General features: G+C 46.1%; 1 non-coding gene across 1 annotated transcript; it reads left to right on the plus strand.

The window, feature by feature from the left end:
- The first annotated feature begins 1,081 nt into the window (after nt 1–1,081).
- Trnat-ugu (transfer RNA threonine (anticodon UGU)) lies at nt 1,082–1,155 on the plus strand. Its single transcript has one exon. It is a non-coding gene; the product is annotated as a tRNA-Thr (tRNA).
- Nucleotides 1,156–14,465: the final 13,310 nt, after the last annotated feature.

Raw genomic sequence — 14,465 nt, forward strand, 5'->3', positions numbered from 1 at the left:
TAAACACATGTTTTGACACAGCGTAGAGAAACTTTGTGACTTTGAAATTGTTGCGTTCAAATGTTGCACCTTATGTGACAAAACATTGTTTTCATCGTATCATTGGGAGCGGTCATGTTTACACTCAATCGAACACCTAAACCGGACAAGAAGGCATATCTCTCTCACGAGTTGTACAAATTAGGTGCGTCGGTAAGAAATAGCCAGCATAGGAGGCGCGTACTGCAATGCCGTGACGACACATCAGATGTTTCCAGAATGAGATTTTCACTCTGCAGCGGAGTGTGCGCTCATATGAAACTTCCTGGCAGATTAAAACTGTGCCAGACCGAGACTCGAACTCGGGACAAGTGCTCTACCAACTGAGCTAACCAAGCAAGACTCACGCACCGTCCTCACAGCTTTACTTCTGTCAGTACCTCGTCTCCTACCTTCCAAACTTTACAGAAGCTCTCCTGCGAACCTTGCAGAACTAGCACTCCTGAAAGAAAGTATATGCGGAGACATGGCTTAGCCACAGCCTGGGGGATGTTTCCAGAATGAGATTTTCACTCTGCAGCGGAGGGTCGGGCACACAGTTTTAATCTGCCAGTAAGTTTCATATCAACGCACACTCCGCTGCAGAGTGAAAATCTCATTCTGGATAAACAGCCTACTTACACATGGCAGACGCTCTATCCATCTGAGCCACCGAGGACACAAATGACTAGCGCGACTGCAGGGACTTACCCCTTGCTCGCTTCCCTTGAGTCTCACATTCCCAACTGTCCACAATTCTACATATGTATTGTACCTTATAGACATTTGCCCACCCACTCATTACTCGCGCACTTTTTGGCGATTCCCGTAAGAGTTTGGGCAACCTGTGCGCATTCGCACGAAGGTCAATGGCTGGTTAGCCTTTAACTATATATACGAAGACAGTAACTTGTTCTCGAAAGAACAGTTACTGATGATGACCGTGCAGCTTTTCCCTGGAATAAATGATGACTAACTGACAACCTCAGCTGCCGACAGGTGTTGTTGTTATACCTCGATGTGGACAGCTGAAAAGTCCCTGCAGTCGCGCTAGTCATCTGTGTCCTCGGTGGCTCAGATGGATAGAGCGTCTGCCATGTAAGCAGGAGGTCCCGGGTTCGAGTCCCGGTCGGGGCACACATTTTCAGCTCTCCACATCGAGGTATAACAACAACACCTGTCGGCAGCTGAGGTTGTCAGTTAGTCATCATTTATTCCAGGGAAAAGCTGCACGGTCATCAACAGTAACCGTTCTTTCGAGAACAAGTTACTGTCTTCGTATATATCTTTTATAACGCTCACACAAAATTCCGCATTTTTTCTTCCGTAAATTACCCGCAAAAAGGACCCACCACGGTGAATGGCTGCAGTGTGCGATACCTAGGAACCTACATCACCGTATAGACAGTTTCAAGAAAGTCACCGTACCGCGGGAGACCTCGCCTTGTTAAGTAGAAAGCGACGCAATGGAAGAGCTCCTATTCACCTCGGCCAAACAAAACTCGACAGCTCGAGTCGTTGTCGATTTTTTATGCAACCTTGTTGAGGAAGACTTCGTTCTCCCACCCCCGAGCCAATCAGTCAGTCTGTAAAGAGTCCTGTGGAAGAGTTTGATGGAAGAAACGAGGGTAGAGAGTCCAAAGGAAGGGCGTGTGAAGGATTGGGGCGAGGGGGGGGGGGGTACTTCACGGAGACCGCGAGCGATTCCATGAGTAGGGTTGGCAGGTGTCCGCCTCCATGTCCTCCTTTCTGTGCTTGTCTCCGACCACATGAGTGTCCGCTTTTGTCAGGCATTTTAACGATGAGGTAGAGAACGCCCGTTCCAAGCTAATCATCAAAGCCCGAGGAACAAGTATGGGGCGGAATAACAAGAATGGAGAAGTTGGTAGCAACCGGCTTCCGGGAAGTAAGTTGTGTTCTATTGTCAGGTGGACGAACTTCTGTGCTATGCTGCACCGCACTTCAAAGTGACAGATACATGTCATTATTTTTCGGCGCAGTCACACAGCCTCTCTCAAAACAACGGCCGAAATTTTCTACGTCGATAGATTCCTCGACGATAGAAATCCGCCTCTTGGACACCGGAACCACTTTACAACCACTGTATGATGGTCCTTATCGTCGGAAAATCTCTCTACTTTGCGATAACTACGAATCAGTTCCCCGTATGCCTGGACTTCTCGTCTGTGACGGATGCAGATGGCCTCCGTTCCTGGTCATCACCCATGTCCATTCGACTTTGGTCACGTTGTTACCACCATTTCACAGTAGCTCGACGCGACAATGATCACATTTGGTCCATATACCTCCAGAATTTCGCGGTTAATCTACACTACTGACCATTAAAATTGCTACACCATGAAGATGACGTGCTACAGACGCGAAATTTAACCGAAGGGAAGAAGAACCTGTGATATGCAAATGATTATCTTTTCAGAGCATTCACACAAGGTTGGCGCCGGTGGCCGACACCTACAACGTGCTGATATGAGGAAGGTTTCCAACAGATTTCTCATACACAAACAGCAGTTGACAGGCGTTGCCTGCTGAAACGTTGTTGTGATGCCTCGTGTAAGGAGGAGAAATGCGTACCATCACGTTTCCGACTTTGATAAAGGTCGGATTGTAGCCTATAGCAATTGCGGTTTATCGTATCGCTACATTGCTGCTCGCGTTGGTCGATATCCAATGACTGTTAGCAGAATATGGAATCGGTGGGTTCAGGAGGATAACAAGGAACGCCGTGCTGGATCCCAACGGCGTGTCACTAGCAGTCGAGATGACAAGCATCTTATCCGCATGGCTGTAACGGATCGTACAGCCACGTCTCGATCCCTGAGTCAACAGATGGGGACGTTTGCAAGACAACCATCTGCACAAACAGTTCGACGACGTTTGCAGCAGCATGGACAATCAGCTCGGAGACCATGGCGGCGGTTACCCTTGACGCTGCATCACAGACAGGAGCGCCTGCGATGGTGTACTCGACGACGAACCTGGGTGCACGAATCGCAAAACGTCATTTTTTTCGGATGAATCCAGGTTCTGTTTACAGCACCAAGATGGTCGCATCCGTGTTTCGCGACATCGCGGTCAACGCTCACTGGAAGCGTGTATTCGTCATCGCCATACTGGCGTATCACCCGGCGTGATGGTATGGGGTGCCATTGGTTACGCGTCTCTGTCACCTCTTGTTCGCATTGACGGCACTTTGAACAGTGGACGTTACATTTCAGATGTGTTACGAACCGTGGCTCTACCCTTCATTCGATCCCTGCGAAACCCTACATTTCAGCAGGATAATGCACGACCGCATGTTGCAGGTTCTGTACGGGCCTTTCTGGATACAGAAAATGTGGGACTGCTGCCCTGTCCAACACATTCTCCAGATCTCTTACCAATTGAAAACGTCTGGTCATCCTGCTTCGGGCATGGATGTGTGTGATGTCCTTACGTTAGTTAGGTTTAAGTAGTTCTAAGTTCTAGGGGACTGATGACCATAGAAGTAAGTCCCTTAGTGCTCAGAGCCATTTGAACGTCTGGTCAATGGTGGCCGAGCAACTGCCTCGTCACAATATGCCAGTCACTACTCTTGATGAACTGTGGTATCATGTTGAAGCTGCAGGGGCAGCTGTACCTGTAGACGCCATCCAAGCTCTGTTTGACTCAATGCCCAAGCGTATCAAGGCCGTTATTAAGAGCAGAGGTGGTCATTCTGGGTACTGATTTCTGAGGATCTATGCACCCAAATTGCGTGAAAATGTAATCACATGTTAGTTCTAGTATAATATATTTGTCCAATGAATACCAGTTTATCATCTGCATTTCTTCTTAGTGTAGCAATTTTAATGGCCAGTAGTGTACATGCACCTTAGTTTTACCCACAAGAATCGTACTGCGTCTCATACTTCAGCTTCGAAGTGAGTTTGCAGTTGGAGCGGCATTTCACTCGAAAAACTGGGAGCACCCGTTAACCCCGCAGCGGCGGATCGCGTATGAACATAATCAGAAATATCCGTTGTCCGTTCCCACAATTTGGAGTCCATCAGCGGAGACGCGTGCAAGTTTGAAATACCGGTACATGTTTGACGTTGCATCAGTTTGGGGGCGATCCGAAAGTTATATTCGTGAAGAATCAAGTTTGCCATGATACCTAGCAATTCTTTTCATTACTATGACCGGTTTCGACAGCTCACGCTGTTATCATCAGATCTGAAAGTTACAGAAACACCCCAGTGAAGGTGACTGAGACACACAAAGTTTTTATACGGGGTGTTCAGAAAGTCTCTCCGCAGTGCCGTAAGATTGTTAGCCGCGCGTGCCGTATGGCGCAGTGAATATATGGAACTGAAACTCAGTAAACTACAACTTATTAATTTACTGAATATTCATTTTTACTGAGATAAACGAAACAGTGGAATGTTGGTAGAGTCCACTTGAAGGGAAGCAACCCAGGGAGGCGAACAATCATAGGGCACGCTAGGCTAACAATCATGCGGCACTGCGGAGAGACTTTTTGAGCACCCCGTATAACCATTGTGTACACTACTTCAATGTTAGAATGTATCTTCTAACATTATTAGAAGTCCATGTGTAATTTTCCCCTCCTTCCTAATTCCAGTTATTGTCCACAGTAAGCAAAGTCTTCTACTAAAAATTTGAGAGGAGCGAAGATTATAATAAACTTTCTAGTTTACTTAGCTTATCGTGTAGAGTTGGCTTCAGTTCTTCTTGTCTAGTGGTCAGATTATTGAAGCTCAAATTCTCACATTTTAGGTCCTCATGGTTGAATTGATCTAAATAAATTTGAAGATTATTCTTGCAGAATCTTTGTTGTTACGGTAATATATTTTGTCACATTTTAGTATATCATACAGTATTTTGATTTTTCACATTAACAAAGCCGAAATTACATTGTTCGCCCAAATTAAAAAAATACGTCTGATCACATCAGAGGCATTCTTACTACCACTTAACTCTGCGGTAATAACCATATTCCAAAGGATTTAAAATTTTTCTGGACAAATGTATTTCTATTAGTTTCCATTATTTCATAAATGAATTCAGAAATAAACATACTCAACAGCACTAGATTGCGTAATTAATACTATAAATATTAATCGTACCAAATAATTCGTAATTTCAAATGTTTCTAAAAAGTAATTTTAACTGTACATTCAGAGCTAGTATTTATCGATTATAGCATCCAAAGTAAAGTAATTCCTTTTCATAAATTATAGCTTTAAATACAACATATTGTGTATAAAATTATATGAAAGTTTTCAGAAAACCAGCTGAGATGCTACTGACCTGTCTAAAATTTGAAAAATACTGTATCGACAACTACCGTTCAGGAAAAGTAATGCTAGAGGAATATGTCCCGTTACACATGCTTGTTGCAGTCCTGAAACGCATATCGTGACGTTACGTCAAATGGAACGTCGCAGGGAACATCAGCATGTCACAAATGAAAATAACACAATATTAAAACATGCAACATGTGGTAATGAAGCCCCAGCACGCTCTATTCGCTTGACACCACAATGGGGACGTAGCTAGTACTTATATTATTTTCACAGATAAGAAAGTACACTTCTTTTAGTAGTGGTGTCCTATAATCGATAATTTTCGATACATGTGCAACACTGCAAATATGTCTTATCTCTAATTTCATTAAAACTGTTTAAAAGACATTTTAACCGCATCTTTAAAATAACATTGTTCGAAAACGTACAGAGTCATTTCTAAAAAGTAAAATTTACAATGAAATGCACTTTGTCATCCATTACATGTAAACTTTAAATAAACCGTCATTTTCTAAAAATAAGTCTATTATAAGCTTAATTCAGATTATTCATCGACACAGAGCCATATCAAAAAAGTCCTGAATGAAAAGGTCGTGAAGATAACTATATGCAAGACAATTATAGGCCATAGGCGTAGACGATACAAATCGCTCCATAAAATACTATCAGGTTGACGTAATTCTATTCTTCGGACCATACAAAACGAACTACGATGTTTTTCATGGACCACTGATACGATGACCGTAGTTTAAGTGCAGCACTTCCATTAGAGAATTACGGGTTAACCTGTGACTGTAATGGCATAGCGGATTAATTATTGAAAACTATTGTGTAGCTCGTGGTATAGTTTTCGAGCTTTTCATGACAGCATATGCACCCATTAGAGAAAAAATTTTGTGACATGCTGATGTTCCCTGTCACGTATTAACGCAACATCACTTTGTGACTTTCAGTGTGACAAGCATGTACAATCTAGTATACACAGCGGTTATATGAAATCGTGTATGTTTAAGCCACCTTCACTTGGTATGTTTGTTCGTGTAACTTCCAAATCCGGTGATGACAGCATAGGTCGTCGAAACCAATAGTAGTAATAAAAAGAACTGGCAAACTTCAATCTGCATCTACGTCTTTATTATGCAAACCACCGTGAGGTGCATGGCGGACTCATTGTACCAGTTATTAGGGTTTCTTCCCGTTCCATTCGCATATGGAGCGCGCGAAGAATGATTGATTGAGCGTCCCTGTGCGTGCAGCAATTATTCCAATCGGATCCTCACGATCCCTGTCTGAGCGATAGGTAGGTAGTATATCCCTACAATAATCGTTTAGTTCAGATCCTTCAGACTTTCTCGGGATAATTACGTGTGTCTTAGTTTGCCATTTCAGTTCCTTCAGTATCTCTGTGACACTCTCCCACTGATTAAACAAACCTGTGACCATTCGTGCTGCCCTTATCTTTATACGTTATACACTCCTGGAAATGGAAAAAAGAACACATTGACACCGGTGTGTCAGACCCACCATACTTGCTCCGGACACTGCGAGAGGGCAGTACAAGCAATGATCACACGCACGGCACAGCGGACACACCAGGAACCGCGGTGTTGGCCGTCGAATGGCGCTAGCTGCGCAGCATTTGTGCACCGCCGCCGTCAGTGTCAGCCAGTTTGCCGTGGCATACGGAGCTCCATCGCAGTCTTTAACACTGGTAGCATGCCGCGACAGCGTGGACGTGAACCGTATGTGCAGTTGACGGACTTTGAGCGAGGGCGTATAGTGGGCATGCGGGAGGCCGGGTGGACGTACCGCCGAATTGCTCAACACGTGGGGCGTGAGGTCTCCACAGTACATCGATGTTGTCGCCAGTGGTCGGCGGAAGGTGCACGTGCCCGTCGACCTGGGACCGGACCGCAGCGACGCACGGATGCACGCCAAGACCGTAGGATCCTACGCAGTGCCGTAGGGGACCGCACCGCCATTTCCCAGCAAATTAGGGACACTGTTGCTCCTGGGGTATCGGCGAGGACCATTCGCAACCGTCGCCATGAAGCTGGGCTACGGTCCCGCACACCGTTAGGCCGTCTTCCGCTCACGCCACAACATCGTGCAGCCCGCCTCCAGTGGTGTCGCGACAGGCGTGAATGGAGGGACGAATGGAGACGTGTCGTCTTCAGCGATGAGAGTCGCTTCTGCCTTGGTGCCAATGATGGTCGTATGCGTGTTTGGCGCCGTGCAGGTGAGCGCCACAATCAGGACTGCATACGACCGAGGCACACAGGGCCAACACCCGGCATCATGGTGTGGGGAGCGATCTCCTACACTGGCCGTACACCACTGGTGATCGTCGAGGGGACACTGAATAGTGCACGGTACATCCAAACCGTCATCGAACCCATCGTTCTACCATTCCTAGACCGGCAAGGGAACTTGCTGTTCCAACAGGACAATGCACGTCCGCATGTATCCCGTGCCACCCAACGTGCTCTAGAAGGTGTAAGTCAACTACCCTGGCCAGCAAGATCTCCGGATCTGTCCCCCATTGAGCATGTTTGGGACTGGATGAAGCGTCGTCTCACGCGGTCTGCACGTCCAGCACGAACGCTGGTCCAACTGAGGCGCCAGGTGGAAATGGCATGGCAAGCCGTTCCACAGGACTACATCCAGCATCTCTACGATCGTCTCCATGGGAGAATAGCAGCCTGCATTGCTGCGAAAGGTGGATATACACTGTACTAGTGCCGACATTGTGCATGCTCTGTTGCCTGTGTCTATGTGCCTGTGGTTCTGTCAGTGTGATCATGTGATGTATCTGACCCTAGGAATGTGTCAATGAAGTTTCCCCTTCCTGGGACAATGAATTCACGGTGTTCTTATTTCAATTTCCAGGAGGGTACATCCCCCGTCAGTCCTATCTGGTACGTGTCCCACACACTTAACAAATATTCTATAACTGGTCGCACGAGTGATATCTCCCTCGTAGACTGCCCTCCCCCAGTATCGTACCAATAGACCAAAATCTACCACCTCCTTTACCCACGACTGAACATGCGTGATCATCCCATTTCACACCCCGATGAAATGTTACACCCAGGTATTTGTGTGAGTTGGCCGTCTCTATCAGTAACTCATTGGTATTTTAGTCACAGGGTACTACGTTTTCTCGTTTTCTGTAATCCAAAATTTTACATTTCTGGACATTTAGAGGAAGTTGCCAATCTCTGCACCACGTTGAAATATTGTCAAGATATGACTGAATACTTATGCAGCATCTCTCAGATAGCCCTTTATAGATGACTGCAAACGCTTCAAAAAACCTGATTTTAGTATTAGTGTTGTCTTCAAATGGTTCAAATGGCTCTGAGCACTATGGGACTTAACATCTTAGGTCATCAGTCCCCTAGAACTAAGAACTACTTAAACCTAACTAACCTAAGGACATCACACACATCCATGCCCGAGGCAGGATTCGAACCTGCGACCGTAGCAGTCCCGCGGTTCCGGACTGCAGCGCCAGAACCGCACGGCCACCGCGGCCGGCTTGTCTTCAAGGTTAGTATATGTACACCCGAAGTTACTTCTATATCTGAAAATGATTCTCAGTCCGAGATAATATGCTGTGTCCTTCCTACCAAAAAGTCCTCAATCTAGTCAGAGTTTTCACTTGATAATTATCCTTGAAGAATAATTAAAATATCTAGTACCCCACTGGCCATTAAAATTGCTACACCAAGAAGAAATGCAGATGATAAACGGGTATTCATTGGACAAATGTAATATACTAGAACTGACATGTGATTACATTTTCACGCAATTTGGGTCCATAGATCCTGAGAAATCAATACCCAGAACAACCACCTCTGGCCGTAATAACGGCCTTGATACGCCTGCGCATTGAGTCAAACAGAGCTTGGATGGTGTGTACAGGTACAGCTGCCCATGCAGATTCAACACGATACCACATCACTAGCCAGTTGCTCGGCCACCATTGACCAGACGTTTTCAATTGGCGAGAGATCTGGAGAATGTGCTGGCCAGGGCAGTAGTCGAACATTTTCTGTATCCAGAAAGGCCCAAGCAGGACCTGCAACATGCGGTCGTGCATTATCCTGCTGAAATGTAGGGCTTCGCAGGGATCGAAGGAAGGGTAGAGCCACAGGTCGTAACACATCTGAAATGTAACGTCCACTGTTCAAAGCGCCGTCAATGCGAACAAGAGGTGACCGATACGTGTAATCAATGGCATCCCATACCATCACGCCGGTATGGCGATGACGAATACACGCTTCCTATAAGCGTTCACCGCGATCTCGCCAAACACGGATGCGACCATCATGTAAACAGAACCAGCCATTCGTGCACCCATGTTCGTCGTTGAGTGCACCATCGCAGGCGCTCCTGTCTGTGATGCAGCGTCAAGGATAACCGCAGCCATGGTCTCGGAGCTGACAGTCCATGCTGTTGCAAACGTCCCCGAACTGTTCGTGCAGATGGGTGTTGTCTTGCAAATGTCCTCATCTGTTGCCTCAAGGATCGAGACGTGGCTGCACGATACGTTACAGCCATGCGCATAAGATGCCTGTCATCTCGACTGCTAGTGATACGAGGCCGTTGGGATCCAGCACAGCGTTCCGTATTACCCTCCTGAACCGACCGATTCCATATTCTGCTAACAGTCATTGGATCTCGACCAACGCGAGCAGCAATGTCGCGATAGGATAAACCAGAATCGCGATAGGCTACAATCCGACCTTTATCAAAGTCGGAAACGTGATGGTACGCATTTCTCCTCCTTACACGAGGCATCACAACAGCGTTTCACCAGGCAACGCCGGTCAACTGCTGTTTGTGTATGAGAAATCTGTTGGAAACTTTCCTCATGTCAGCACATTGTAGGTGTCGCCACCGGCGCCAACCTTGTGTGAATGCTCTGAAAAGCTAATCATTTGCAAATCACAGCATCTTCTTGCTGTCGGTTAAATTTCGCGTCTGTAGCACGTCATCTTCGTGGTGCAGCAGTTTTAATGGCCAGTAGTGTAAAATGGCTAGTAGTATGCACCCAGGCCGACGTAAAGAGTAATGACCATGTGGACCCGGTGGTAGGAGAAAGAAGCCACGCAGATTAATCAGCAGAGTCTTTACACCGAGCGCAATGCCGGAAAGAACAGAAGCGTCACTGTGGGTTCGGACCCACCGTGCCCAAAGAATGCGCCTGTGATGGGAAGGCGCGAGATGGCCGTCAGCTGCGCGGTGTGTCGTAACGCCGTCTGACGCTATCTCCAGTCGCCCATCTGGTGTCGTAACCAGTTCGTCCTCGAGGTTCGGCTCTCCAGCGTGTATGACGCGGTTCGCTATCTCCAGGCGGTCTACTCGGTGCCTCTATCTGTTAAGGCGGCGTAGCTTGCTGCGCTCCGCACGAGATAAAAGCTGCGATTAGACGGGTGTTGAGCTGCTATATAAAAAGGTACATGCCTGCTATGTTTTCCCACCTCCCAGGATTCGTCTGTGATCACCTTGTGGTGTGTAACCCACTGACACAACATTTCACAGTATTTGTACAAAATTCACTGAAGCGCCAAAGAAACTGGTATAGGCATGCGTATTCAAATACAAAGATATGTAAACAGGCAGAATACGTCGCTGGGGTCAGCAACGCCTATATAAGCCGACAAGTGTCTGGGGCAGTTGTTAGCTCTGTTACTGCTGCTTCAGTGGCAGGTTATCAAGATTTAAGTGCGTTTGAACGTGGTGTTATAATGAGCGCACAAGAGATTGGACGTAGCATCTGAGGCAGCGATGAAGTGGGGATTTTCTCGTACGACCATTTGACGAGTGTACCGTGAATTACAGGAATCCGGTAAAACATCAAATCTCAGACATCACTGCGGCCGGAAAAGATCTTGCAAGAAGACTGAAGAGAATAGTTCAACATGACAGAAGTGCAACCCTCCCGCAACCCGCTGCAGATTTCAATGCTGGGCCATGAAGGGTCAGCGTGCGAACTATTCAACGAATCATCATCGATATGGGCTTTCGGACCGAAGGCGTACTCGCGTGCCCTTTATGACTGCACGACATAAAGCTTCACGCCTCGCCTGGGCCCGTCAACACCGACACTGGACTGTTGATGACTGCAAACATTTTGCCTGGTCGGAGAAGTCTCGTTCCAAATTGTATCGAGCGGATGGACATGTATGTTACGGAGAAACCTCACGAATCCATGGACCTTGCATCTCCGCTGGGACTGTGCAAGCTGGTGGACGCTCTATAATGGTATGGGGCATGTGCAGTTGTAATAATATGGGATACGTCCAGATACGACTGACAGGTGACACTTAGGTAATCATCATGTCTCATCACGTGCATCCATTCATGTTCGCTGGCCAGAGTGGCCGTGCGGTTCTAGGCGCTACAGTCTGGAGCCGAGCGACCGCTCCGGTCGCAGGTTCGAATCCTGCCTCGGGCATGGATGTGTGTGATGTCCTTAGGTTAGTTAGGTTTAATTAGTTCTAAGTTCTAGGCGACTGATGACCTCAGAAGTTAAGTCACATAGTGCTCAGAGCCATTTGAACCATTTACGAGGTGCGGCTAGAAAAAAACCGGACTGATGCTGGAAAAAACAATTATTTACAATTATTTACAATTTCATGTTATCTCTTTCAATGTACTCTCCTCCTCGGTCTCTACACCGCTCCATACGAATTTTCCACTGTTCATAGCAATGCTGCAGATCATTTTCGGTAAGTCCATACATTACTTCCGTCGCTTTTTCTTTTACTGCTTCAACAGTCTCAAATCTAGTTCCTTTCAAAGCTGATTTGACTTTAGGGAAAAGAAAAAAGTCACAGGGGGCCAAATCAGGTGAGTAGGGTGGATGATCTAAGATGGGAATGTTGTGTTTTGCCAAAAACTTCTTCACTGACAACGCACTGTGAGCTGGGGCATTGTCTTGGTGAAGGATCCATGACTTTTTTCTCCACGAATCGTTCCGTTTTCTCCGTACTCGCTCACGTAGGGTAGCCAGGACGCTAATGTAGTAATGCTGATTCACTGTTTGTCCCTGTGGTACCCAATCAATGTGCACAATCCCTTTGATGTCAAAAAAAAAAAAAAAATCATCATTGCCTTGAATTTCGATTTTGACATTCGTGCTTTTTTTTGTCGTGGAGAACCAGGAGTTTTCCAATGCATAGATTGGCGTTTAGTTTCGGGATCGTAAGTAAAAAACCACGATTCATCGCAAGTAATAACATTTTGTAAGAAGGTGGGATCACTTTCAATGTTTTCCAGGATGTCAGAACAAATCATTCTTCGGCGTTCCTTCTGTTCAATTGTGAGACACTTTGGAACCATTTTTGAACACACTTTGTTCATGTTGAAACTTTCATGAAGAATCTGCCTAACACTTTCCTTGTCAACTCCTGTTAACTCAGACACTGCTCTGATTGTTAAACGGCGATCTTGTCGAACAAGTTTACCGATTTTTTCAATGTTTGCATCAGTTTTTGCTGACAATGGTCTGCCAGTGCGAGTGTCATCACTGGTGTCTTCGCGGCCATCTTTAAATCGTTTAAACCACTCAAACACTAGTGTTCGCGATAAACAATCATCGCCGTACACTTGTTGTAACATTACAAACGTTTCACTTGCAGATTTTCCTAGTTTGAAACAAAATTTGATGTTAACACGCTGTTCTTTCTGTACACTCAACATTTTCCGACGCACAGACAAAACGTCAACTACTTAAAACAGACGCCACGGGCAGACTGAGCGCAGGAGGCAGATGAAACTCGAGCAGTAGGCGGAGCGAGAGTCACGTGACAGGCCACGCGACCTTCAGCCTTATTGCATTCGTTTTATTGTTTCACCAGTACTAGTCCGGTTTTTTTCTAGCCATACCTCGTATGTTCGTTGTGCATTCCAATGGACTATGGCAATTCCAGCAGGACAATCCCACACGTGGCACGTCCAGAATTGCTACAGAGTGGCTCCAGGAACATTCTTCTCAGTTTACACCTTCGCTCGTCACTAACTCCCCAGACATGAACATTGTTGAGCATATCTCGGATGCCTTGCAACGTGCTGTTCAGAAGAGATCTCCACCCACTAGTACTCCTGCCGATTTATGGGCAGCCTTGCAGGATTCACGATGTCAATTCCTCCAGCTCTACTTCAGACATTGAGACATTCCTAGAGTCCATGCAATTCTGCGTGCTCGCTGGGGCCCTGCAACTATAGTAGGTATGTGCACCAGTTTCTCAGGCTCTGCATTGTATTCCATATTGCATATATGAAGTGTACTGAACAGTAATTAACGCCTTTTTTAACACAAAAAAATTGAAATGTAATATTACACGTCTTGGAACTTAAGTGGTAATACGTAAATACTGAGTGTAATGAATTAAGAATTCTGTAGCGGTGTCTTCAAATATGGGTGTATTGCAGTAACAGTCTGTGGCTATTTATTGTTTCTTCTCCGTATATAGGCACTTCCAAAAGTGAATACAACAAATAAACAGGTGTGAACTATATTACAACAAAGGAATTAGTCAAAACTTCCAAAGCGGAAAGCAACTTAAGAAAACGCTGAACATATGTTTTGACAGAGCATAGATAAACTTTGTGACTGAAATTGTTGCGTTCGTTTGTTGCAGCTTATGTGACAAGACATTGTTTTCATCGTATCCTTGGAAGTGGTCATATTTACTCATTCGAACACCTAAACCGGACAACAAGGCATATCTGACTCAAGAGTTGTACAAATTAGGTGCGCCGGCCGGTGTGGCCGAGCGGTTCTAGGCGCTTCAGTCTGGAAACGCGCGACCGCTACGGTCGCAGGTTCGAATCCTGCCTCGGGCATGGATGTGTGTAATGTCCTTAGTTTAGTTAGGTTTACGTAGTTCCAAGTTCTAGGGGCTGATGACCTCAAATGTTAAGTTCCATAGTGCTCAGAGCCATTTGAACCAGTTTGAACCAAATGAGGTGCGTCTCTAAGGAAATCCTGTCATAGGAGCCACGTACTGTCACTAATTTCGTGTACGACACATCAGATATGTTTCCCGGTGGACGATTCGGCTGACTTGTCGCCTTCTCATCAAACGTTTGCAGTTCCCATTCGGCTGCCAATACAGTAGTTGTGCA

Source organism: Schistocerca nitens, chromosome 10, assembly GCF_023898315.1.
Source record: "Schistocerca nitens isolate TAMUIC-IGC-003100 chromosome 10, iqSchNite1.1, whole genome shotgun sequence".
In the NCBI taxonomy this organism is placed as follows: Eukaryota; Metazoa; Arthropoda; class Insecta; order Orthoptera; family Acrididae; genus Schistocerca; species Schistocerca nitens.